At 40.7% G+C, this 24,066-nt stretch overlaps 1 long non-coding RNA gene across 2 annotated transcripts in view; it reads right to left on the minus strand.

Moving 5' to 3' along the window:
- Window positions 1-939: 939 nt before the first annotated feature.
- Window positions 940-24,066, minus strand: part of LOC147757431 (uncharacterized) — a 28,696-nt gene continuing 5,569 nt past the window's right edge. The window contains exons 2-4 of one of the 2 annotated variants that reach the window (XR_015321204.1): window positions 11,277-11,406; window positions 6,164-6,560; window positions 940-1,045 (exon numbers count right to left, since the gene is read on the minus strand). This is a non-coding gene — a long non-coding RNA (uncharacterized LOC147757431). Of the gene's footprint in view, window positions 6,561-11,276; window positions 11,407-24,066 lie in introns of both variants that reach the window. The other variant, XR_015321203.1, reaches the window with a different exon arrangement.

The following is a 24,066-nucleotide window of genomic DNA, read 5'->3' on the forward strand; positions in this document are numbered from 1 at the left end:
ACAGAATCCACTGGCTGATCACAAGCAATACGCGGTCCGCGTCAGGTAAACAAAAGTTCTGATAAGCGATGCGGTTTTCTGCGCAGACTAAGGCCAAACCCTATTATTATTAGCATTATGGCAATAATTTGTTAGTTGATTCGCGCGACATCTAGATTTTATTTCGTAAATTGTGGAAAGCTTGCTTTTCAAGATGAATCATTGCCCATAGACTTGTATTGCACCTTACGTATTTTTTTTACTATCTAACAAATTCTAAAACAGTGAACGAACACAAGTTAAAAAATAGTGATTGCAATATGAAAAAATAATTATTTTATGTGAAGGACAAGTTCAGCAAGAGACAAATGAATCATACAAATTAAGTGGAACTTTTTCTTAAGTAAACGACATTTCTACGAGAGTCTGCTATCATATGGGCATTAATTAATAAAAAAATATTTTTTAAACAGACTATTATTTTTTTTCAATCAAATTGACATCTAGCTGACTCTCACAAAAGGTTGGGTGAGATTTTACTAATTAATTTACTGATTATAGAAAAATTACGTGGATTTGCAAATGCAAAGCTTATAAAAGTCAGCCATTGAAAACTGATGAGCAGACTAGAGAGTGAAACCATCCATGAATATTCTAAAAAAAGGATGTCTGCCTAATCTTCAGTCGAAAGAAGCGATATAAAATGACCACGTTAAACAAATGTCTTCGGTAAACTTTCCCAAAATAAAAAAAATATCTAATAACATATATAGAAAAACAGACTTTGATAAATCACGACTGTACTATAAAAACAACGGCAAGTTTAATCAATCATGTATCCTTTCATTACAACGTTGACTTTATTAGGGAGCTTAAAAGAGCATCAAAGACATTATCATGCATTGTATGTATCTCATCATTTATAATGCATTGTAATAGAAAAAAGTTAAAGAACGAATCTCAAGACACAAAATTAATTTTTATTTGCACACAAAATACACAAAATTAACTAATTATTAGGTAACATCAATTTCTTGCGTCTGCCGCGGTACTGGCAGGTCCCATTCTGTAAAAAAAAGTATATAACCGTATAACCGTTTTTAGAGTCACCTAATTTTCAATTACTAAAATGAAGATGGAAAATATGATCATACAACTTAATGTTATTCCCTACAAAGCCATGGTGGATCATACGTATACAATACGTGAGTGATGCTCAACAAGGCGGTATCGTTCAAGGGGTATCGTGAAGCGGGCGCAAGCGAGGCAGTATGTTCCGGATGCGCACAATATCTGAAGTAATTCTTTTTGAGTGAATACAAGCGCGAACTCTCTCCAGTAAACATGTCTCTGCCCTCAAACAAACGTACAGAATTGTCCTATCGACGCCTTGACGCTGCCTCATCAACATCGAGTAACGTGGCAAAAAAAGTTTATTGACGGAGCGCACTGCATGAGCCTTTTTGATTCCAGAAACTAATGACTATTAACTCCGTTATGTGTCGACTTGTATTCGTATTGTTGGCCATTAGCTTGCAGGTTTCAGGCTTCGGGCGGTTCTTATTTGCATAGAAGACGCGTTTGTTGTTGCAAGTATAGCTATATCTCTATCATACCAGTATTTTACTAGGTTTAACAAACGATCACTTATGCCGAATACAAAAAAACATCGTTTAATATTTCAGATCCCTTAATTATAACAAAGTAGGTATGTAAGATTCGATGTTACTGCGGCGAACATCCTAAAACTAAAGGCCAGGCCCATCTTAACGGTGCAGGTTTGTCGATGCTTTCTATACCTCTCGGGATTGGGTAATACAGGTTGGGGCCACAAGTATGGATAGTACAATCAAATATCATTACTGTTTTGCTTCTTTAATTCAATCGAGCATGCTCCCGTGAATGACGCAGCTGAGATTAATCGGTTACGCCTTCTGGAGAAGACGCCGATGAAGTTACCAGAAAAGTTCCTTCCACGTTGCTGGACGATATGCCTCAGTTTATTTGACGGTTGTCAAATATATAACACACTATGGCGAATAACAGTCTTTACATTGAAAAACGATAGCTAGAAGCACTCAAAGTATTGAATGCAAATAGAGCAAACAAATCTTATCCATGGTTTTCTCTCAAGTGATGATAATCGGCTTGAGTAAACCATACGCATTACCCAATACGCAGCGATTTTTCATTTTTATATTCCTTCAAGTACATGCTAGGCAGATAGATATCCCTGCTCTCTAGATGTGTTTGGTGGGTATGTGTACACGCACTACCCGACAATGCCGCTCACAGCGAAATGTATGACGGCAAAACTCCGTCTTTTGTAAACATGTGGGGCTACGTCTATGTGTATATAAATTTTACGGCTATATCTTTAGTGCTTGCTAAATTGCCACTTCTAGAACTTATAATACGGACACTGCCACCCTACATTAGGTCAATTCAGTCAATCCGATCAGACGATTTTAGCTTTATACCCTGCCCTATATTAAACATCATCCAACTTTCAACTCCCGTCAATATTCTCTAGTAGGAGTTACCGAATCTTCATCCAGCCAGTATTAGCGAACTATTCTTTCGAATTTCAGTATTCATATGTGGTGAACCATTGGTGAAGGATGCCCCCAGTAACTGACATAAATCAACTTACGTATTGCAGTGCTTCTGCTTTAAATGCATAAACCATAATCGATAAAACTTCATAAAGAATCACTGCGAACAACATTTCCAAGGCGTCTATTGAACACTACGGTGGTGGGTTGCAATGTCGAGTCCGGGCTGGATTTTTGTCTAGGCTTGCTTGAAAATTGTTCTACCTAACAGTCATATAGTTGTCTAGACTGATACAAACTATTCTGTCTTGCATCCAAAGATTGAATTATGGACCCCATTCGATATACAGTTTCGTCCAGACCTATTCGGTTCAACGATTGCCATTCGACATCCCGTCGCGACCGCGACGTCTGCTTGAGTTCAATCTTGTCCCTACGAGTGTGCGCGAACACTTACGAAATTTGCTCCGTAAGTGCTGGTATATACTCTTACGAAACAACCTGAGCTCATTTGTAATTGTGCTTATCGCTCATGGGCACGGGTGCTATGCGGACGTGCATAAGTTACTAATATTGTTATAGCGGCAAGAGCACGAACAGTTACTGCCAGAATAGATCGAGTAGATAGCAGGCTTGTTTGCAGTGCAATAGGGAGATTTTCTCTCTAGACAAAGAGAAATGAGGGAAGTTAATTCGGCTGTATAACTTTGCTTTGATTGGCTTTTTGCGTCATTTTTTGTCCACCAAATTACTATTACATTCTTTCGAATAGGACATTATTTGTAGAACACAAGTTACCTACCAGCTATGAAACAGGGCGAAGCTGTGCCCTGTTTAAAATGCAAAGTGTCGCTGCGCTAAATGTTTGTTCCGAACGTCAAGAATAGCACGAAGCTTTCTTGCACAACTAGATAAGGAAAATTATGGTGTTTTTTTTTTTAATGAATTTCGGGGCGCTTCTCACAAGTGTACGTCAAGTCTCCTGTTTGTTTCACTGCTGTCCGTATTTAACAGTCGAGCCGCACTCGAAAATGTGGCCTTTTCACCATTTGGGAATTGCCTCTTATCGACTTCGCCGCAATCTAAACCATTAACAGATAACGTAAGTTTGGTTCACTAATCCCGGCGTAGTTTGTCACCTTCAGACTAACGAACTGCTGAAGCGTACCACACTGGTGCATGGGAAACATCGTGGAGTTGCTTCTAGTTGACTGCTATTCCATGCGTGACTATCGGCTATGCCAAATGCGTTTACCAGAGAATCGAAAACACCATTTAATTGTAAGATTTGGCTCTGGCACCATGAAACGTATGTGACCCAAAGGAACGGCGACGTAGAGTAGGAATGATCTTCATGGCTGTACGACGATTTCTGTATTTTGTTGGTTTAGATATTGGTCTAATAAGCGATTTCTCCTGGTGATCCTGTACATCGCTCGATATTCAAGGTCGAGGTATACGTACTGCCAACAGTTTCGTACGCTGCTACAAAATGTCTCGCACTTTGTTGACTAATTGCCCCCTATCTGACATCCATAACTGTCGGTTTAAAATAGCAACTATTTAGTTTTTACTTTAGTTGTTTTGTTTTTCTATACTACGCAAATGTTTTCACTAGCATTTTAATGCGAGTCGCATTGCGACCACTCGGTCCTTGTGTAGCAGTCCAATTTCGTGCCTGTTCCTGTTGAAGCTGCTGGCTCTGATAGTTCGTATCGTCTTTGCAAGAATTTGGGGATAAACGTCAGTACTCTACCTGTTTCAATTTCTTCCAACTGAGAATCGTTTTTGCATAGTCTACACTTTTCTCGGGGTTTATTTTATGAAGGCATATTCCAAAAAGCCATTCCATTACGTGCCCGACGGTGCAACGAGTAGATCTCCTGATCAAACGAAGTGCTGTTCCTGAAGCATGTCTCAAAGTCGTATATGATAACAAAGTATTACGAGGTATTTCTACGTTTACAAGTACAAGGTGTAGTATATTTATGCGAAATAAAGCTTATTTTAATATACGAATGATAAGAACTTTAGCTTTGATTCACAAGGACACCAGGACAGACTTCGATGAATAGGTCATTAATACATTACGCTGAAGGTAAGAGAAACGAAAAAATTATATCGTGCGATAAGGGTGCATTATGGCGGCTATATGGAGTAGAATACTGAATTTACCATTAGACACCGTGGGCTTTAAATTCACTACTGCATAGTGTTAAAAAAATAGAAGATGACAAAGTTTTCATGCATATACGTTTGTCGTGCCTAGATTAACGATGCACGTAGCGTGTTGTATGACGTAGACATTCTTTAAAAATATATCGAATTGCAACCACTTTGTTAGGGACGCGCTCCTTCGACAAAAACGTCCCTTAGCCATTTTTCTAATACGAAAGTAAAACGCAGCCGATTTGACAATAATATAGCCTCACAACGCTAAGACACTTTACGTTATTGAGCTGGAGTATGTTGCAAAAGCCAAGCCTTATTCAGGAAGGCTTTCGTTTTGGTGAGGTACATTTTTCCTTCGGCGTCTGCCTTCCTTTGGCTTCTGGCACAAAGGCCGCTGCTGATCACCGAGGCTGCGCAGTTCGTCTTCGATGAACAAATTGGTTATCTTGAGTGAGGCGAAACCCAGTAGTACGCGTCACCGATCGTACTCGGAGGTAATATGCATTTGTTTGCCATGCAAATGAACAGAAGGATCATTTGGGACATGAAAGGCTACTAAGTCAACATACCAAAGGTCTGATACCTGAAGGGAGGCGAAAACCATGTTCCATGACCTTTTTTTTACAAAGTACACTTGCCGCGACATCTTTTTTTACAAAGCTAACTAGCCGTTGAGAGTGTAGCGTGTCAATACATAAATAACCAAGGCCTCTGCGCACGATGAACGACAAAGAGAACCGCTCCCACACGAATCGGCGAAGTATCAATGTGAACATTTGATCTATATTGCAGCTAGAACTCGCTTAGCTTAAAGAGTCATTTGATAGTGTACTCTATTACCTGTCGGTACATTTGAATATACGAAGTTGTTTGTACTCGTGAAGAAAGAACATCTAAAAGTACAGCATAGTCTGTCTATATCGTGCACAAAGCAATCAACTGCTAAGCCATTATCGATTACTTCATTGCTTCTAAAGCTCTTTTGAGTGAAACTTGGACCGCGCACTGTTCGCTTATTCGGCTAGCATAAGCATAATTACGAAAAAATGAAGGTTACGATACAAACATTGTTTGGCAAAAATCAAAACAACCGGAAGCCGTTTCGGCGCCCCAGAGCTGTCTCACCGCCATTTAATTACCAAAGACATCCATTATAGTGGTTTTCTAGCCTGCCAGTCACTCTGTCTGATTTAATCGAAATATTTCAGCTTAGATTACCCGGTATCAACTGACTTTTTGCTAGTACATCGACGCACACACTGTCACAACGCGGGTCAAAGCAGCGGCCTACGCCAGCAGTGACCGGCGTCATACCGCCCCGTTATCGTTATACCATCCGACCTAAGAGTATGAACGTGTGCTGTTTTCTGCTGCTGAAGCTTTCTGGCTACGTTTAGCGGCACATGTGACTATGTAGTTAAGATTAGTACTATTAACAAGTGTATTAGCGAGCTTACCTTTATAGAAAGAGCCTTATTGTTTCCGAATGTGCAAGTGTCTTCCAGCCAATACTGTAGGTCTCTTGCTACCATAGCTTGCTGCCTGGATTCCGCCATATAGCAGAATGGGGAAGTAGCTGCCAGAGAGTTACCCTCGCTGTCTTTCAAAATGGAGCTACGCGGACCCACTCACTGCTATCCTACGAGGGACCAAGGCCTGCCTTGGGCGAATGAAGTAAGCACCTTAATTGCCCACGTCTTTTTTTTTGCACTCCCCGTCCGCGCTGTTCCTTTCTCGGCGACAGTGCCTATATACAAGGCTCTGCTTTGTCTGGATCGCTTGTATTGGCTGCACTGGCATCAGGTAGCCAGCCAGGCAGCTTCAACCTTGTGGTCCTGGTTCTGGTTGCGAGTCCTGTGGAGAAACCAAATGTGCTTCAGGGGATCGTGCGCGAGCGTCTTTTTTGAGCTGCACAGCAACGGTGAGAGTACTGCCAGCGAGCGATCAGTATTCACTAATATCAGAAACGTCGTTTGGAGTTTTAACGTAGCAGGACCGCGGGACCAGTCCGACTCCTTGGCTCGAACTCAGGCCCCACCCCAAACTCGACATGGCTGCTAGCGGCAAATACAAGGCGCTCAGCCCACTGCCGAATGGCTGCTGGTGTAGGCAGGGAGAGAGTGCAAACGATACGTTTTTGCGACCCTACATGCGTCAACTGATGTGACAACAAAGGAAGACGCAAACATAGCAAAAAAGGTTAATGGCAAATGTATGCTTTCTACTCCCGCTGTTCGTACTGGCTAGATGATTTGCAAAACAGCATCGAAACGAAGCATGGGAGAAGCAGCGTTGTGTACGCCCGTCCGACAGGGATTGGTGATCGCGAAGGTGATAATTGCTTGACGAGGCGACGGCTGCTGTCCTGTGACCTAACCTGCTGATATATGTATGAACATTTACCGATTTATGCAAAGTTAGATAACGTTAACTTACCTGAACTGGGATGTTTGCTTACGAAACTGAAGCGGAAGATGTTCCAGCAGCTAAAACTGCTTGAGGATATGGTATAGAAAAGTGAATAATTTGTTCATTCTATGCTGTTAATAGCTGCCCATAGATATACTGTTATGCCGCTTAACTACAGTGATAGACATAAGCTGGTCATATTAATGCATTTAGTGACCTTCAATGTCTGGATAGACAACATTTTCACCTTGAGAAAATTACTTTTTCTAGATTGTGAAGTCAATACAGGTCCTCAGTTAGCTAGAGGCGGATCGATGCTTGTGCATCTACTTACGAAGGAAAATTCGCTTATTCAACTTGCGACGCTTGAAGCCAGCACGTTTGAATTTGGTGCTTTCTTATATTTTTCTAAACTTCATGATCAGGGAGATGTATATAGAGACATTCTGGTATGTAAATAAATGGCTCTTTTTTTTTTATTGGGGTTAACGACAAACGTTTTTGAAGCGGACGTTGAGGGTTTAAGTCAACGAATTTCAGCCTATTGGGTAAAAAATAGTTGTATAATCCCTCCGTTTCATTCTCAGTCCACTAATCTAGGTAAATTAATAAACTATGGAGTTATTGATCCATCAGTCATTCGACTGATTTGGTTCAACTCAATTTAGGCTGTTGTACATTTCTGATCTATACAACTGCCATACGGACGCGTTACATTTGTGATACGCATAAAAAGAGCCCGATAACAAATCGATCGTAACAAAAGCAACATCTGATCATAGCACTCCTTGGGAGAGTTGATAATGGCCAGCTTAACGCTACGGAAGGAAGACGGTTTTCTGGATGAAATGTGCCCATTTTCAATACGCTACATGCGAAAAGTAATCCCAGAAAGTATGTGATCTAAGAGATGCAGTCCGCGCGAACAATGCAATGCGTAAAAAGTAGAACGTAAGATTCTTGCACAGATTTGAGGTTGATGATTATCTGAGCATATAGTATAATGACTATTTTGACTCTATCAGTCGCAGTAGAAAGGATGTCCATAACTTAACTCGATAAGTTGAAAAGAACAGTACTAAAATAATGTAAAATGCGTATTTAATGTTTACTAATCTCTTTCAGACCCTGCTATTTTCAAGATTTTATATCAGGTTGGCTAAATCGTAAAGATCAACCTTATTGAGATTATGTTTCAAAATAAAATCACATACTCCGAATAGCTAGCTAAATAATAATAAAATAAAACGTATTTTCATATATATATATATATATATATATATGTGTAGAAAATTTCCATAGATAACGAATACGAACCTATCCCAATTACGTAGTATTTGCGCGACAGTCATCGTTTAATTCAGTAATATCAGATAAATACTTGCTGAAAATTTTCAATTGAATAATAAGACAACTCGTTGCCGTTGCAGTTTCGGGACATCAAGCCGTGCTATGAATTACTTAAATTCTTTTCCAATCGACATCACCTGTACGTGAGATGTTATAGGTTATTACAAACTCGCATTAATTATGTCCTCATTTGCTGTCCCTAATTGTCTTTACTCTAGTTCTTCTTTAGCACCAACATCTACGCCTCAATATGTTGGCCCGTAGTACAATATCCCCTCATTATTGGGGTCTGTGCTGAGTCACCAGCTCCTACTTCTCGTATTGAAGAAAGAATTTACGGTTTTTATGTCTTAGAACAACAATTATGACAAAGTGAATTGAAGATCAACGAACAATTTCCTAATCTAAAAAAGGTTAGTGATTTTAGCTTTGCTTCGAATAGGTTGTGGGGTTTTTTTCGTTGACAGCTGCCTACAGTCGTGGTGGTATTCATTCTACCGTGGAACCCTGTAAACTGCTGCTTCTCAAAGCTTTTCGGCGCAGCAATGAGCGTTGGCTTTTGTTAAGTATGCGCCTTGACGACGTGCTTCACTGCTTTTTTTGCATGGCTTTAAATCATCCAAACAGAATAGTTCATATCAAATAAGCCATCTCTACCATGCCTAAACTGAAATTTTGTTTGCAGAGGCTCCCCGCACTTCTGTATTGGACTCCGGCCTAACGATTTTCAAGTGTTGTAGGACGGTGTGAGGGGATTTCTATGTTTTTTTTTTTTTTGGGGGGGGGGGGGTATGCGTTGTCAATGATAATAGATAAGTACAAAGCCCGTTATAATTAACAGAACTAAATTCTCCAGCAATGCATTATATGCGGGACAAATTATCCTGACGTATCGACAACCCTGTCGTTATAAATTATTGTCTATTTTGACATTAATTCTATAGGCCGTCCGAATCAGCGAGCTGATTCGCTCAGTGGATCGACACATAAGCGACCCTCAGTGCATTGCGCCGATCGTGAGTGCCTGACATTGGAGATGGTCAACGTACATGAGCTTAGTATAGCGAGCAATAAGTGGCATCGCCAGAAACATAGTTCTGTATTCGTCTCTTATACCTGTTTTGCCCTTGTTCGATAGTTGTTTTTACTAGCTATTTTTTTTAGGCAGAAAAAAAGTGTCTATACGCTATCAAAGATGGCAAGAAAAGGTGACTAACTTGAATATCTAAATTATCTTTTCTCTCAATAATTTTGCTAGTTATTCAACGCATTATTATCAGGATGGCTGTCGTTCCCCTGTGTAGTTCGTAAGATTCGAACCGTGTCGCTGCGTTCGACCAGTTAGCATCGCCTACATACGTATAGACTAGCTCACTGTCTCCGAACCGCCATGTGACATAACAGCAGAACAAACTGTTGTGTCCTTTCAATACGTTGTAGTATGTCCTATTACATGCAGTCGTTCGTTAACTTTGCCACATCCTTTTGACAATCTCTGCTAACCTTTTCTTCATAACAGTTGGCTTAGGTCATTTCTTTTTCAGTACTTCTGGGCTTCTCTTGGATCGTTACCTCTTCAGTTAGCCGGCTTTCTTCTTCTATCCTCTTTTCTTCAAGGGCTGATGTGCACCCTCTTTAGAAGATACTCGTTACACGTTTTGTAACGCCCGTTGCCACCTTCTGTGGGCCTGCGCCATATCCTTGAGAGATCTCAAAGCTCGCCGATGTCCCTTGCCCTTAACTGTACCTAGCCGCTAAAGGAAGACTTCCCTTTCAGTTCTCTATCTCGGTAATTGCGTCCGACACCCGAGCACTTCTACTACCTTTAGAATGTTGGCCAGGATACAAAGACAGATTGTTAGCGAGATTTGCGTTCGTATTCGAGCAGATTACGACCGGTAAGATCTCTATCAATGATATATTTCTGGATCAACTTCGGCTGGTGCGCGCACACACATACATAAGCAAGCACTCTGGCTTGAGCAGCCCAACGACGGGAAAAGCCTGGATTGAAGGAGCTTATCTCAATCAGTGACTCGTTATTCCTACAACCAGCGGCAAGCGGGCCGAAAGCTAGGGATGTGGCGTATTGAGGTATCAAGGGAAAGGACTTGAAGACATTACGTTATTATAATAGTTGTACAAAGAGCAAATGTACGCTATAGTATCGCTACTAATAATCTGTATTGATAGCATTCGATTAGGCTAAGGTCGGTGTTTTTCGATACGTATACTACTGCTCTTTTTGATCAATTATGTGACTATTTAATAAATAAGCAAAGCGCATCTGTTCCTGAAAAGAGTCTGCCGGCCAATAAACGCGCCCATTCACTAACCGTGTACTTTACTGAACAACCGAGCCTTACTAAAAAATATGCTCTTCTAATACTATTCATAATTTTTTAGTTGGAATTTATTATTTTTGTATATCAATGAGGCCCCTTATGCTGTTTTCTTGATGCAGGTAAGCAGCCGGTGATACACTTGCTTACAAAATCTATGATAGAGTCTATATTTCGTTATGCTTGGCTGATGTTTCGCAACGAGTAATTTTCTATAATTTCATTAACTAAATCATCCTGTTGAAGCTAAATGGGTCACAATCTGCATGGTAAAATTATATCTGCCTCTTCCAATAACGCTATACTAGGTCAATCTTTTTTGTAGAACAATCGGAGAAAGAATAGGAAGTAGCAAGTAAAATATTTAACAAATGCATTTAACCTGGATTTTACCATCAGTTTCAAGTTCTGCGTACAAGTCGGGGGACTGTTTACAGGTGCCCCGGTGTCTTCTTTTCAACTTACGAACCTTCATTTCTTCCCATTCACTCCTCTGGCCAATAACGACGGTTCTTTGGCTGATTCGATGCAATAGGGATCTGTTTTAACAGGCCGCCGTTGCGGCGCCATTTGTTCAAGGTCGCTCCAAGCCACATTTCCTGCGGTTCACAAAGAACGGTGTATATCCGAATTTACCCGTGGATGTCAATTCCGCCTGTTACACGTTTCACAAACTATTGTGGCCTTTTTCCTGTCGTTCAGGGACTGTTCCTGATTATTATGAAATGAAAGACTCCCCTCAAATATTGACAAGAAGAAAGGAAACTGTGAACATTTTCGGGAACATCAAAGGGTGGGGCAACATGAGCCAGAATTTGCTTACGGTGTTATTGAAAACGATCGGTACAATGGTAAATTAAAAAAATGCAGCAACTTATGTGTCAAAGTTTTTTCTAAGATTACAATAAGTTACTGCCAAGTTAAGCAGGACAGCGATCATGATTCCCCACGGTAGGTGCATATGAAGTGCTCGTACCTCATTTCAGGCCGGCTTTTGAGTGGCCTATTTTACGATGTGCGTTTTTTCTAAGAGGTGGACCAGTAAGAATGACCGCACCGCTTTCCGTAGTTAACATGACCAAGCTGCCACTAGCAATTCTAATAGAAATAATTATCGATCGTAAATCCTGATTTGTAAATGATGATAATCACGATTGACTATTTTATTATATTATAATTTAAAGTTACGAATTAAATAAATAAACGCTTTTTTGTTAGAGAATAGCAGAGTGACATATAAGCCCTTGTCCTGTATCGCTGAAATTCTTCTAGGAGTTGACAAACTACTATAAATTTCTCGCTAAAAGAATAATTACTCAAGGGCCAAAGTTCGCCGGAAAAAGCTTCGCCATAATCAAATATTAGCGTTCTTTAGGAACAATTACCTTAGAATCATGGCTTTTAAGAAGGATAATTCGATCGTGCAAATACTACACGTGACAGGTAATTTGTTTGCTTCAAAGCAGTCGCTTTGGGACTCTCTAGAGCATACGCTATGAATGCCCGCATGAAGGTCCAAGTTAGGCAGTTGGTGTCTTACTGAGAATGGGGCAGGGGGATGGCGTTAGAGTAGGGAAAGCTTCAGACAGAGGGCATTAAAGGTGAAGCGTTTGAATTTACTAACTCGTCAACAAACACTTTCGAGCAATTTAGCAATTGCTGTACTTGTTCATCGCTCTCTCAATCGCGTTCGCCCCGCTTTCTAGTCCCAGAAGCTCCTCGGGGCGTGGATATAGGTTCGTATTCATTTTTCAGGCCCATTAAATCTCATTCGAAAAAAGCTCAAGTCTTCTTCTCGGCACTAACAGCAAATGTAGTTTCAATATATACTGTAATGATTATGAAATGATGGTTTGATACATAAGCAGCGGAGCCTTGATGCAAAGCTCGATATTTAGGCGAAAATTTCTGCTGATGCGCATATATACTGTGTCTACTTAATTCCTTTTTTTTTTTTCTTCTTTTTATAGATCGACGAATTTGTTTTCATTAGAAGAAACATAAGATATCAAGAAAGTGCGGAGATTCGACTGCAGCAAGACTTCCTAGGTGTCGTTGGGCAAAAACTCGTCCTGCGCTTCCCTCCCACTTTGACAGGCCTCCAATCAACAACCTGCTCGCCTATGTGACGTAAGTAAAAAGAATTAGCTTAGTCAATAGAAATTTGCCCATATGCCGGTACACGAGATTCACTCTTCTCTAATTTTCCTATACATGTTTCAGCCGAAAAAAACATGCATCGCATCTAAGTTTTATAGGTCGTTCCATATACTGTAGATCGTTGGATTGCTCTAAGGTGTAAGATCGTTATCGGGTGATGCTATTCGGTCCTGAATATTGCTACCGCGACAATAAATAAATCACAATAGCATTTATTGCTACCAAACTTTTGAGCACCACCATATTTTGTTGCTAATGTTAGCCATTTCATTGTAATTGGGATGGCATTCGTTTGTTCCTTTTCGTTTCACATAATAAAATCATTAAATGATGAAATTATGTCTCAGACCAAACGAGTCGACACGTGGATATTGCGCACTCCCTTCCTTAGCAACTTGTTCTAGTGAATTTGTTTCATGTCCATAGAAAAAACATACATGGAACAGGTATATAGTGTTATATAATGGTAATACATTTACCTCTCGAATGCGAAAGCCTTCACAACTGTCCAGTCAAGAGTATTGAAGTAGCCAAAACAGCCACGTAATGACAAGTTATAGAAATCACTGGTCGTTCCTTAAATCATCAAACTCACACATCTGTATAGTGAAGCTATATAATGTATTTACTTTATAAGAAAAAACTTCATTCCCATTGTGCATATACTAATCTATGATTTCTGCAAACGCCGTTCCTATGACCGTCGTGCTCATTGTGTACTTGAAATAGGCCAAGTTCATTTGGGAGTTCGTTTAGATCTTGAAAATGCAAACTTTTTAATGACAGCCGTTCCAGGACTAAGAAAATAGCCGGGGGCTGTATGGCACGTTACTTTGCAGGTAAAGAGAACGGCTGGGTAGTGATCCATGCCGTGTGAATTACAGATACTGGTTTCTACGAAATCGTTCCTTTTCGAGGCGTATGATGTAGAATCTCCTTTTGACATACATAGAATTTAGCAGTGGCACATGTAGTACCTCATTCAGATAGCGTAAAAAGATATGCGTAACTAAAGTATATTCTATGAAAAAAGGTGTAAGGTGGATGGGGCTTATCGGGTCACTCAAATTAAACGGAAACGCTCTTAGGGCTTAGATCCATTTAAATTTACATAAATATATAAATAAATATATTATTATAATTAACTAAATTAAATAAATGGAACTGCATATTGCACTAAACTTTGTACTATTAGCATTATCTATAAATGTTATAGTTAGCTAGAACGATACATAGGCTATAGAGATACATTCAGATTCATAGGGATTAGTTTTTCTGCTTGGCAGCTGGCCCAGACATAAATGGCAGAGGTTAGCAACTGTCCGAAAAATACGTTCACGCGCTATCGTCCGTTGAAACAATCGATTTCTTTCTCGATAATGTTTTAATTCCGTCTACAGTCCCAATCAAAAAGGAGCCATTTTGTTAGGTGAGCTTGTTTTCATGTTGTCATACAAAAACCGTAATGTCATGTTTCGTATTCGGTGCAGAACTTCCGTGTCCGCTCCCTGTCGAGCAACTATATGCCTCGGATGATTTGTTCCCTTTTACAGTATTTCTCCCATAGGCAGTTAGCATTCATCTTTATCTGCATTTACTTTTGTTTTTTTCACAAAAAAATTCGCTGTCAGTAATTTTCATTCCGTTCGTAAGGCGTGCAAATCGTTCTACTTTACAAAGCCCGTTGAAGGGAGAGATTCCCGCAATCCGATTTATTGTTTCTCTCTAAACAGCTTTTCTTTTTCAAGAATACAGTAATTATACTCGGCTGTGCAGACGTTTAACGAAGCAAACGCTTGTTTCCGGCCATCTAGAGTGTATTGTTACAAACGAGCCTATAAGAATGCAAGCTGAACCGGATAAAATGCGTCTGCAATGAAATCAGCCCTGTCCTGTTTAGCAGAAACTGGCACTGACTTTGTTGTTTCCTCGCCGGTCTATGTACTACTGTGAGCATTATTAGGAAAACGGAAGGATTCGTCGCATTTTCTTGCCAGCGAGGCATTTCAAACAAAAACAGCGTCGACAGCCTCGAGGGCAACGGTACGCTATCGCCGGCCGGAAATGACTCCGGTCGGACTCATTCAATAAATATATTTGAGTGAGGCCATTACCTAGGGTTCGCCAGCTACCAATGGTGGACCGTTTGAAAACATGAAGCATTCTATCTCATACTATGCAATTTTCGCTGCTTGTGGGGAGAAAAAGAACGCTGAGAAGCCACGAGCTGAAAACGAAGCAGGACGCAGGCAAAAACAGCTGTTCGCAAAAGATTAGCGCACCCATTTGGCGCACGTTTTGGAATTCTACTTCTGAACGAGTATGGCGCCCAGCAACACGCAGTCAGCACTGAACACAAGTCGTTCGTTGAACGTATTGCTCGTTGTGCAATCCTGTTACTACAGGAGAAGCCTATCTTGTAGAATCCATCATTAAGACTTTGCGGTTGCTGCATTTCTTTTGTACTCTAGAACTCTTCCAAGGGGAAAATATGATTATTGGTTTCTAGAAATATGCGCGTATGGTAGCACCTTTGGCCACTTCTAAACCATACGTTTCGAGTGAGCGCAAGTGTTTTCCTGACGCCACTGCCGAATTCTAGTCCTGCCAATAGGATGCCAGTTCGATGGTTCTCGTACAACTATGAAATACATGACAGGTGCTTTATACGCACTGTTTAAGAATAGAAGTAAAAATTTTATTTACTCAGTTTAGTATAAATATTTAGATTGCATCAGTGGAACTTTTTACTCCGTTAATTAAATTGACGCGTCTTTGAAAGATGATTCCTCTTTTAGCAATTGAGTTCCCTTCAAATGCTCGTACTGGACCCCTCATCTCGATCATGTGCAGGTTTAATTTTCAAAAACTCATACCAGAGATGCGCCTCCAATTACAGCATTATTTATGATCCCTTCCCCTATTTCGACCGTTTATTGGAGAGCTGCCTGATTAAAAACCTACCAGTTCTATCCATATAGCAATATAACTTGAGCCGCACATGAAGTTAAGTTGAAATGCGTTAACTTGAAAACAAATATTTTTGCCTTGCTCCGCTGCCTGCCAGCACTCCAGAGGCAAACAATTCATACTTCTGTAATTTCGCTGTCCGCCTATATCATCGTCACTATCCGCGGTGTGAATATTTGGACGGCTTTGCACTCCATTTTGACTCGCAATCTCGCGGCGTCACTCACGCGGCATCGCAATCCAACAATCACTTACGAGCTGCACGACCACCTGGTGCGTTGCAGCATCGTCACTGCAGTCGCCGGTGAAGTCGGCATCCTGCGTCTTCGCATAGGTCCTATTCGTATCAACAGAAGAGTGTATACACGTTTTAGCCGTTTGGTTCTCCTTTTTTCACTTCCTCCCAGCCCTCCACCGCCATTGCCGCACGCTGCGATCGAGCTTCTTGCACTTCTAAATCAGATCTCTTACAGACCCTATCTATGAGCTTTGCATTCTTACATGATCCTCGTCGTTTTGCAGAAAAAGCCAAGTCAAGCACAAGACAGATAGCGGTAGGGCCAATATCATCCTGAGCTCCGCTTCGCGGTCTGCGTGTATACGCAGTCGTAAAGCTACGTTATTTACTTCAGCCCTGGCGCCCCTGTGCTCACATAGCCATTGAAGAGGCGCATTGGCTGAACTGAGCTATGCCGGACTATAGAAACGATCGACACCGCGTCTTGTTCGGCCGCAAGCGAAGCCACAAATACGCCTGTTGCAGACAATCCACTTCTTCGGGAGGGATTGCCTCGGTGCCATCATTGCCACGATCACATCGAAGTTTCCTTTAGTAAGGCAGGCCAGGCAATCCCGTTGAACGCAGTTTAAGAATCACTTTCGTTTCCTAGCCAACTCGACTTTTTCTTTCCAACATAAGAATACAGATTTCGAAATGTTGAGAATAACGACGACGACGACGACGATTCCATGGCTTCTTCTATGTATTCGACTCGTATGTGCGACCGAGTGAAGGGACAAGTTGAAATGGAGTTGCGGTGACACATTGCGTACGTCATTTGTTCCCACATCGTGCGCCGTGCGTATTGAACGGCATGTAAAGGCTACTTTGTGGAAACACCCAAACATCGATATATTTAGAAATTAACTAAGAGCGTCGCTTTGCCAGTTTTGCTTGCGGTTTATAGGATCTCATTGCATTTACTCATGCCATCATTGAAGATAGCATTGTTAACTGCTACATAACAGAATTGGATACGCGCCGAAATAACTTGACACAAGTGTTCTACGATAGCTTGCCTCACAATTGTGCTACACTGAATAAGGAAAACGAACTAACTGTGCTTTTTACATTTTCGAGTACACGATTCAGAGAGACAACCATTCCAAACGCTTGAAATTTTCTATCATTGACATAGACTAACAAATGTCTAATCTCACAATGGCCCCAAATGCTGAAACGTCTGCGCCATCGACTACAGCCTTTAGGGATAGGTAGGTAAAATACGAACTTGTTCGACAACGATGAAATGCAAACTTGAATCGAAGTTGAAGCCCGTCTTGGACATAAACACCCCTGTCAACAATAGTTAAAGCCACTGCCAGGTGTCATCTCTCTTCATGTCTATAACAATGTGCATCTGCAAGAACGAAACTTCATAGAAATCAACGTCAACGGACCAATGTGTTAGAATTGTACAGACAGCTTTTTCTGAACACTGCACGACCTGCAAGCATATTCTGAGGATGTTCTAATCGGCAAGCAATTGTTCTGGGAAGCAGTGGCAGATTTTGCAAGGCAAGTGGACAGTCTTCTAGGCTTTTTTCGTGTTGTATCTGCCGAAGACAATTGAGAGTAAATAACGCTCGGAAGCCCAGGAAGGACAGCGAACCACTTCTACAAATGGACAAATAAATGTCGATTTTGAACACGGCCAAACCTCGAGAGACAACTTGACAATTGCAAGCAACTGAAGTCTTCGCATGACTCACCGTATTGGCCAAATCCAATGTGGTCAGTTGCAGATTCTGAAATCACAGGTGGTATCCAAGCCTGTTATCACTACGAGCAGAGAAAAAAACGAAGAAAAATAAAAACATTATGTTTTGGTGTACGTAGTATGGAATTATTTGCTATCCAATTATGTTTCACGATAATTTCATTATTATTTCATGTAATTAGTGAAGTCGATTATTTTAGGGAACATGGTTCGAAAACTGCAAATAGCAAAGCTAATATCTTAAATTAATTGCCACCTCAGCTTTTCAAGAACAGCACAGGTGAGCCTTAAGCGCTTCAACCAGCACGTGGCTCAATCGTCTCATTGTTTATTTAATTCTATTGCTTACTTTCAACTATTTCAGCAATCAAGTATTCTAACAAATTAACCTAATAATGATAAATTAATAAGCGTTCGTCTCAGCCGGAGTGTCTTCAATGAAACTGGGCCTAAAAAGTATCCAGGAATGTTATTAGGTCCGATAATGTCGAATCATTCGTTTGTTCTACTTTTGGAAACAGTATGTAGCAAAGCAGCTACGGCCTGCCTATCTTGATTAGCATTCATTGCTACACAAAAAGGGGATTCAGGTCCGAGTGGAAGGCCGTCATCCGGTCCGATTAATATAAGCAGCACAAACTATCGACCTACTCGAGTTCAATACCATATCAGGTCGTAAGCGTTTGTAATACAAACGCAGCACGACCAGATTTGATATATGAGAACCCTTTTACTCGAACACCATAGGCATGTATATCCAATTATGGTTGTGGAAGTCAACAATTTTACATTTTGCGTACTTATAAATAGTTCAGTCGTCGAATCGTGCGCGTCCGCTGATGCTGAGTAAGCTACAAAGTTCAATTTTACCTCAGTTAGTATTCATCAGCTTCTTTTGCCTTTGTTTCTCATAAGATATGCATTATGGCCATTGAAACAAAATAATCTTGCTTTTCCCAAACAGCGAACTTTACTAATATGACAGCGTTTTCACTCGAGATACTTTCCTACTTATGTATAATAAAATACAAAATGGTGCACTCTACATCCGCACGTTGCTTGGTGTGAAAACACCCATTGGTGCGCAGTAAGCCCACATCTGATTTCATCCGACGTAGTTAACCTAAAGCGTTTATCGTCCCAAAAGACCGCCCATTGTGATTTTTAGCCTAATTTGGTTTATTTTGTGCAGTGCATCTTGTTCCTCGATCATAATCGATTATCTATCTTGATCATTCTTTGATAGCACACCGCTAGTCTCTGCCCGACATATCTACACGACCTTGTGACGATCAGCAGCGACCTCTCACTGAATCCAAGAACGTTGGAAAAACGATCCGATTCACTCACATTCAACGAGATACTGTGGTGTACTGCCACGACCGCTAAAAATGCGTCGTTGTAGGGATATAGAAATGGGGAAAAGGGGTTCAAATACGAGATTTTGTCTAAGCTGGAACTCACGTGCGAAGAACTGGGACATTTTCTGGCGTACATTTAGATTTCTCACGAATTTGTGACTCGCAAACGAGATCGAGTCACAAATAAGACCATCTTATGGCAGGCGACAGCACGCATAGGGCATTCTGTCTGCGTTCTACTGCTAGCGATATAAAATACAGCAGTTTATTATTATTATAAGGATGATGAGCACTACGGGTTCCAGTGAAATATTTTTGTTATAAACCGAAGCGCCATCTGTCTCCTTCTTAATATACGAAACAACGAAAGACGATATGTACAAGTATTAAAAAAGATTTAATTGATTAACCCATATTATGTATACAAATGTCGAAATCAGCCGAAGAGCTAGGCAATAAGTGGCAGACATGGTCAGGGAAATAACTCGACAATCAACATCGTAATTTAAATCATTCGAACTATTCCAGCTCAGGGGAACTAGTTCGTCGACAGCGCTATAGCATCGTCTGCAGGTCCTAGTATAACGTTTTCTAACGTTGTTTCGTGATAGAGGAAAACACAAATTACCGAAGGTCTTAAAGTTGAGATACTTCACATTGGATAGATGGTAATGGCCTATATCAAGAAGACAGCCAATACAGCAAACAAGGCGATATACATTGGCCTCTTTGGAAACCCTGCAATGGCAAAGCGAAACCAGCTAGCGACATTTATTAGCAACCATTATAGATATCGACTGGTGGGATTTATATGAAGACAAAGTTAAACCTCGCGGGAACAACTTATGGCCAGACAAACCTTCCGATCATAAAAGGGTATGTGTGTATATATATATACTGTGTTTTACATACAATCAATATTCTTCTTTGGGAACTGTCGTTACTTCGTGAAAACAACGCCGATACCAAGACCGGAGATACGACCGTACAAATAGCAGGGAAAATCTCATCATAACTAGAGTAACATTTGACCCCTGGACGAACAAGCCGATCATGTTTAATTCATTTTCTTTTTTTTATACTTTAAATTCAACCGGTTTATTTAAACGCGCATTATTATGTCACTAATTTTCATAGCCTGGTCATGTCTGAACAAGTTCTCGTTAGACAATCTGTATAGTAGGAAAACATGTTAGGCAAGTATATTTGCTTTGGCCTCATTCGAATTGGCGTTAACTGTCAGACTTTAAAACGGACTATATGTTTCTCAGACAAGTGTTTGTATATCGGAAAAAGAACGACTGTCTTTAAAATAAAGGTATAGTTCAGTGAGGAGTGCGGCTCGTTTAAGTTTATGCGAGGCTTCGGACAGGGCAGTGGATTGAAGTCGATGGTCCGTTTAAGCAACAAATCCATAGGGTACGACAATCTTAAACGCAGCAGTTAGGGTGCACGTCCTCACTGAAAAATAACAGTAATTACAAAACTTTGTGTGTCCCTTACTGCTTAGCAGTGAGAGAACAATCTCCGACCTACAGCGTCCGTGTAAGCTGTTATTCTGGCAATATCTAGTTCTGTGCAGTGGAGTTGGTTGACTTTTGAATTTGGAAAAGCTGGAACATCTTAAATGGCGGAATTTTCACTATAAGGAAACAAAACGACGAAAAATCAACATTGGTAGCATAGCAACAGAGAAATAATGAACTGCGACATAAGCAGGAAATATCAACACATTTACTATACGACTCATAGTTAGTATCGACCTCTTTGGTTTCACTCTCGCCAAGCGTGTACGCCCTATCGAAAATCAACCGGAATGGAACATAGAATCTGTTCCATTAAAAGATTGCTCGGTATCATAGTCCAGGTTTCGCAAATGACATTTTTTTCAAATGAACGCTACCTTAATAACTAAATGTTCGTGAACTGTACATGCTATGTAAGTTATTATTTGCGAATGAAGCTTCATCTTTAGTGCACTTTTTTACACATACACAAACCTACAATATATATATATATATATATATATATGTTATAGGCGTTCGAGGTCGAACGAAATGCGTAGACGTTAGAGTCGTTTCGGGTCGCATGAGTATTAAATTGCCTGCCTATACAAGCCGTTTTGAATGTCAATTCATTACATTGTTTCTACGCTGGATGAATATTGTACCATGTCAGAAGGAAAACTAGGACTATCATACATGTGAATGGGACTTTTTGTGTAGCAGCACGCATAACTCTAAAATGTACGCATGTAGGCACGCCGAAGTACAAACTGTGTCACACGAAACAACGTAATATTCTCGAACTCTTTTCCTGTAACTGGAAACATTTTTCTAAACTTATGAATACACCGAAGTCTGGAAGAAATGTTTAATTATAGTGTAAGTTACATTATTTATCTTCTTCGGTCATAAGTATGATTCTTTAAACGCATATTCTTTCAAATATAGCTACACATGCGTAGGATCGTCCATAGTCACACACAGGCGTACACATACATATACACTTCGTGAATTTATATCTACGTGTGCGTATAGACACATAGAGCCCCTTACGTGTGAGCGAAGCGTACCAGCTGCAACGCTTTCGATCTTCCACAATCGATGGGGATAAAGTGTCGATTGGTTAGCTGAAACTTTCATTTGCAATCTTCAAGCCTTCACAGCGCGCTCTACAGCAACGCAGCCCGGAAAGAATAGGACTCGTGGCGTTTCGTTCGACATGTTGGAGTACAGTACGAACGAAAATCCGATAGGGAGCGATAGCTCAGGCTAGGGCAAGTGAGCTTCATTGGACTTTGAACTCAAAACCGAAAGAGACCCAGTACCGATGAAAGCATCGAAACGAAGAACGAGTCAAATTGAACCCACCCTGCTCCCGTGCCTCCCATATGTATAATGGCGGCGAGCAATATTATTGGGTTCTTCGGTTGTGCCGCTGCCGTCTTCAGAGGTACGCATCGGGTATAAATGAGAAACCTCGTCTTCCAATCTCTTTACTGCTTTCTTTATGACGTCGTTCAATGCGTCCGTGTTTCTGGCCGGTACTACCGATGGGTTCGAAGCACTACAGCGGAACAGTCATTTCAGACGGCAAGTGCGCATTCTCCCCTTCCTCAGTGATGGGAAATCGGAGGACACGGGGCCTGTCAAATCTTCGACCTAACTCATTCTCCAGTTCCATTTAATGGGCCAGCACGGCCCAGATCGACACCATTTACCTATTACCGTATCTTGTTGTGCGTGCCTTTCTAATATGAGTGAGGAAAACATGGAAAATGAAATTAGTCGAATAGGACAAGGAATCAAAGAAAAAATTTGAGCGATGGGCAAAAAGGAAAATCAAATAGAAGGAATGAGACACGGCGGTCGGTTCACCAAAGTACGCTACGCGGACAATCCATCATTGGCCTGCTAAAAACCCAAATGCTCAATTCAGATTGTGTTTTCAAATGGGAACTTGTCGTAAAATTGGTAAACAAACGTATATTAAGTTGGACAGTGACAGTGTTTATAGACTCGAAGTTATTGTTTGACCACGTTTTTAAATGTGCGTAGAGATTGCATTTCCCGCAAATCTATTCTTTATTATTTCCGTTGGCTGATGGAAGAAAGGGTTTTTTTATTTTACGGACAAGACAGCATTAACTCTATAGGTCAGCGACACATAGAGTTAACGGTGTTCATAAAAGTCGCATAGGTCAAGTGCTTTTCGATCGACCGCTGCACATGACCATTATGCAGTATCCGCCAGAAAACGCATCTTGATTGTGAGTCCTATTCAAATTCTACAGCCTTGACATCTACAGTCGACGTCCATTAATCGAGAACTACTATGGCTCATTGGAGACGTCAGGAAGATAATCTAAAAAACAAAGGGTTAGCACAAGTGAAAGGAAACTAGGAACTCGACCTTAGTCGTCCTCACGCACATAGTATAATTGAAAGTCTGACCTAACTGAACGTTTTATAAGATAATTGATAACGAAACCATTACTAGCAGTCGCTCTATACACAGCAACAGCACTGGATAACCAATAGTACAGTGGCATGAATCACACAAGGTTATTCTATACCCAAAATTCTGCCCTACGATAAATTTTAGAGGATCCGAAAATGGGCGTCACCGTTCAGCGACCGTATTGTCGAATTTACCGTACCGCCGCAAGTATATACAAGTATTTATACCTTCCTCGATCTAAAGGTTATTGCTTGCTATTTAAACAAACCAGCCGTAAATGTTCCAACAGGCCATAATGATAACTAGCCTTTTGAGAGCATTCTGGTCAACTACAAAAGGTATCGACTACCGAAAGATGAATTGGAATATGATCATCACAAAATTCTATATAGCTATAGTCTTCACGCTAGTGCTTAGTCTCATGTAAGAACGATAGCGTAAACGTTCGAAGCATTGCCGTTTCTTATTTATTGATCCGCAATCCGTATCCAAACATGCATGCACACTGATATCTCGAGTTGTTGTATTAAATCAATTAATAGACAATTTGACCGTAGTAGAATTTGAAGGATGTCTCCAAAGACAGCGAACATATGTCTACAACTGTCCCGCTTTGACCATAGCCAGAATTTCGTTCTCTTAACACCGTCACCCCTTACTTTTCTAATGTCTATTTATTAAAATGTGGAAATCGTATGCTGTTTCTTTTTATGCTGAATTTCAGCGATTGAAGCTACCCGATCAGAGCCGAAACCGATGATGCATCGGTTATAGCGTCCCTTTCCCTCACAAAAACAGTCTTTCT

Source organism: Varroa destructor, unplaced genomic scaffold, assembly GCF_002443255.2.
Source record: "Varroa destructor unplaced genomic scaffold, Vdes_3.0 BEIS01000002.1, whole genome shotgun sequence".
Taxonomy (NCBI): Eukaryota; Metazoa; Arthropoda; class Arachnida; order Mesostigmata; family Varroidae; genus Varroa; species Varroa destructor.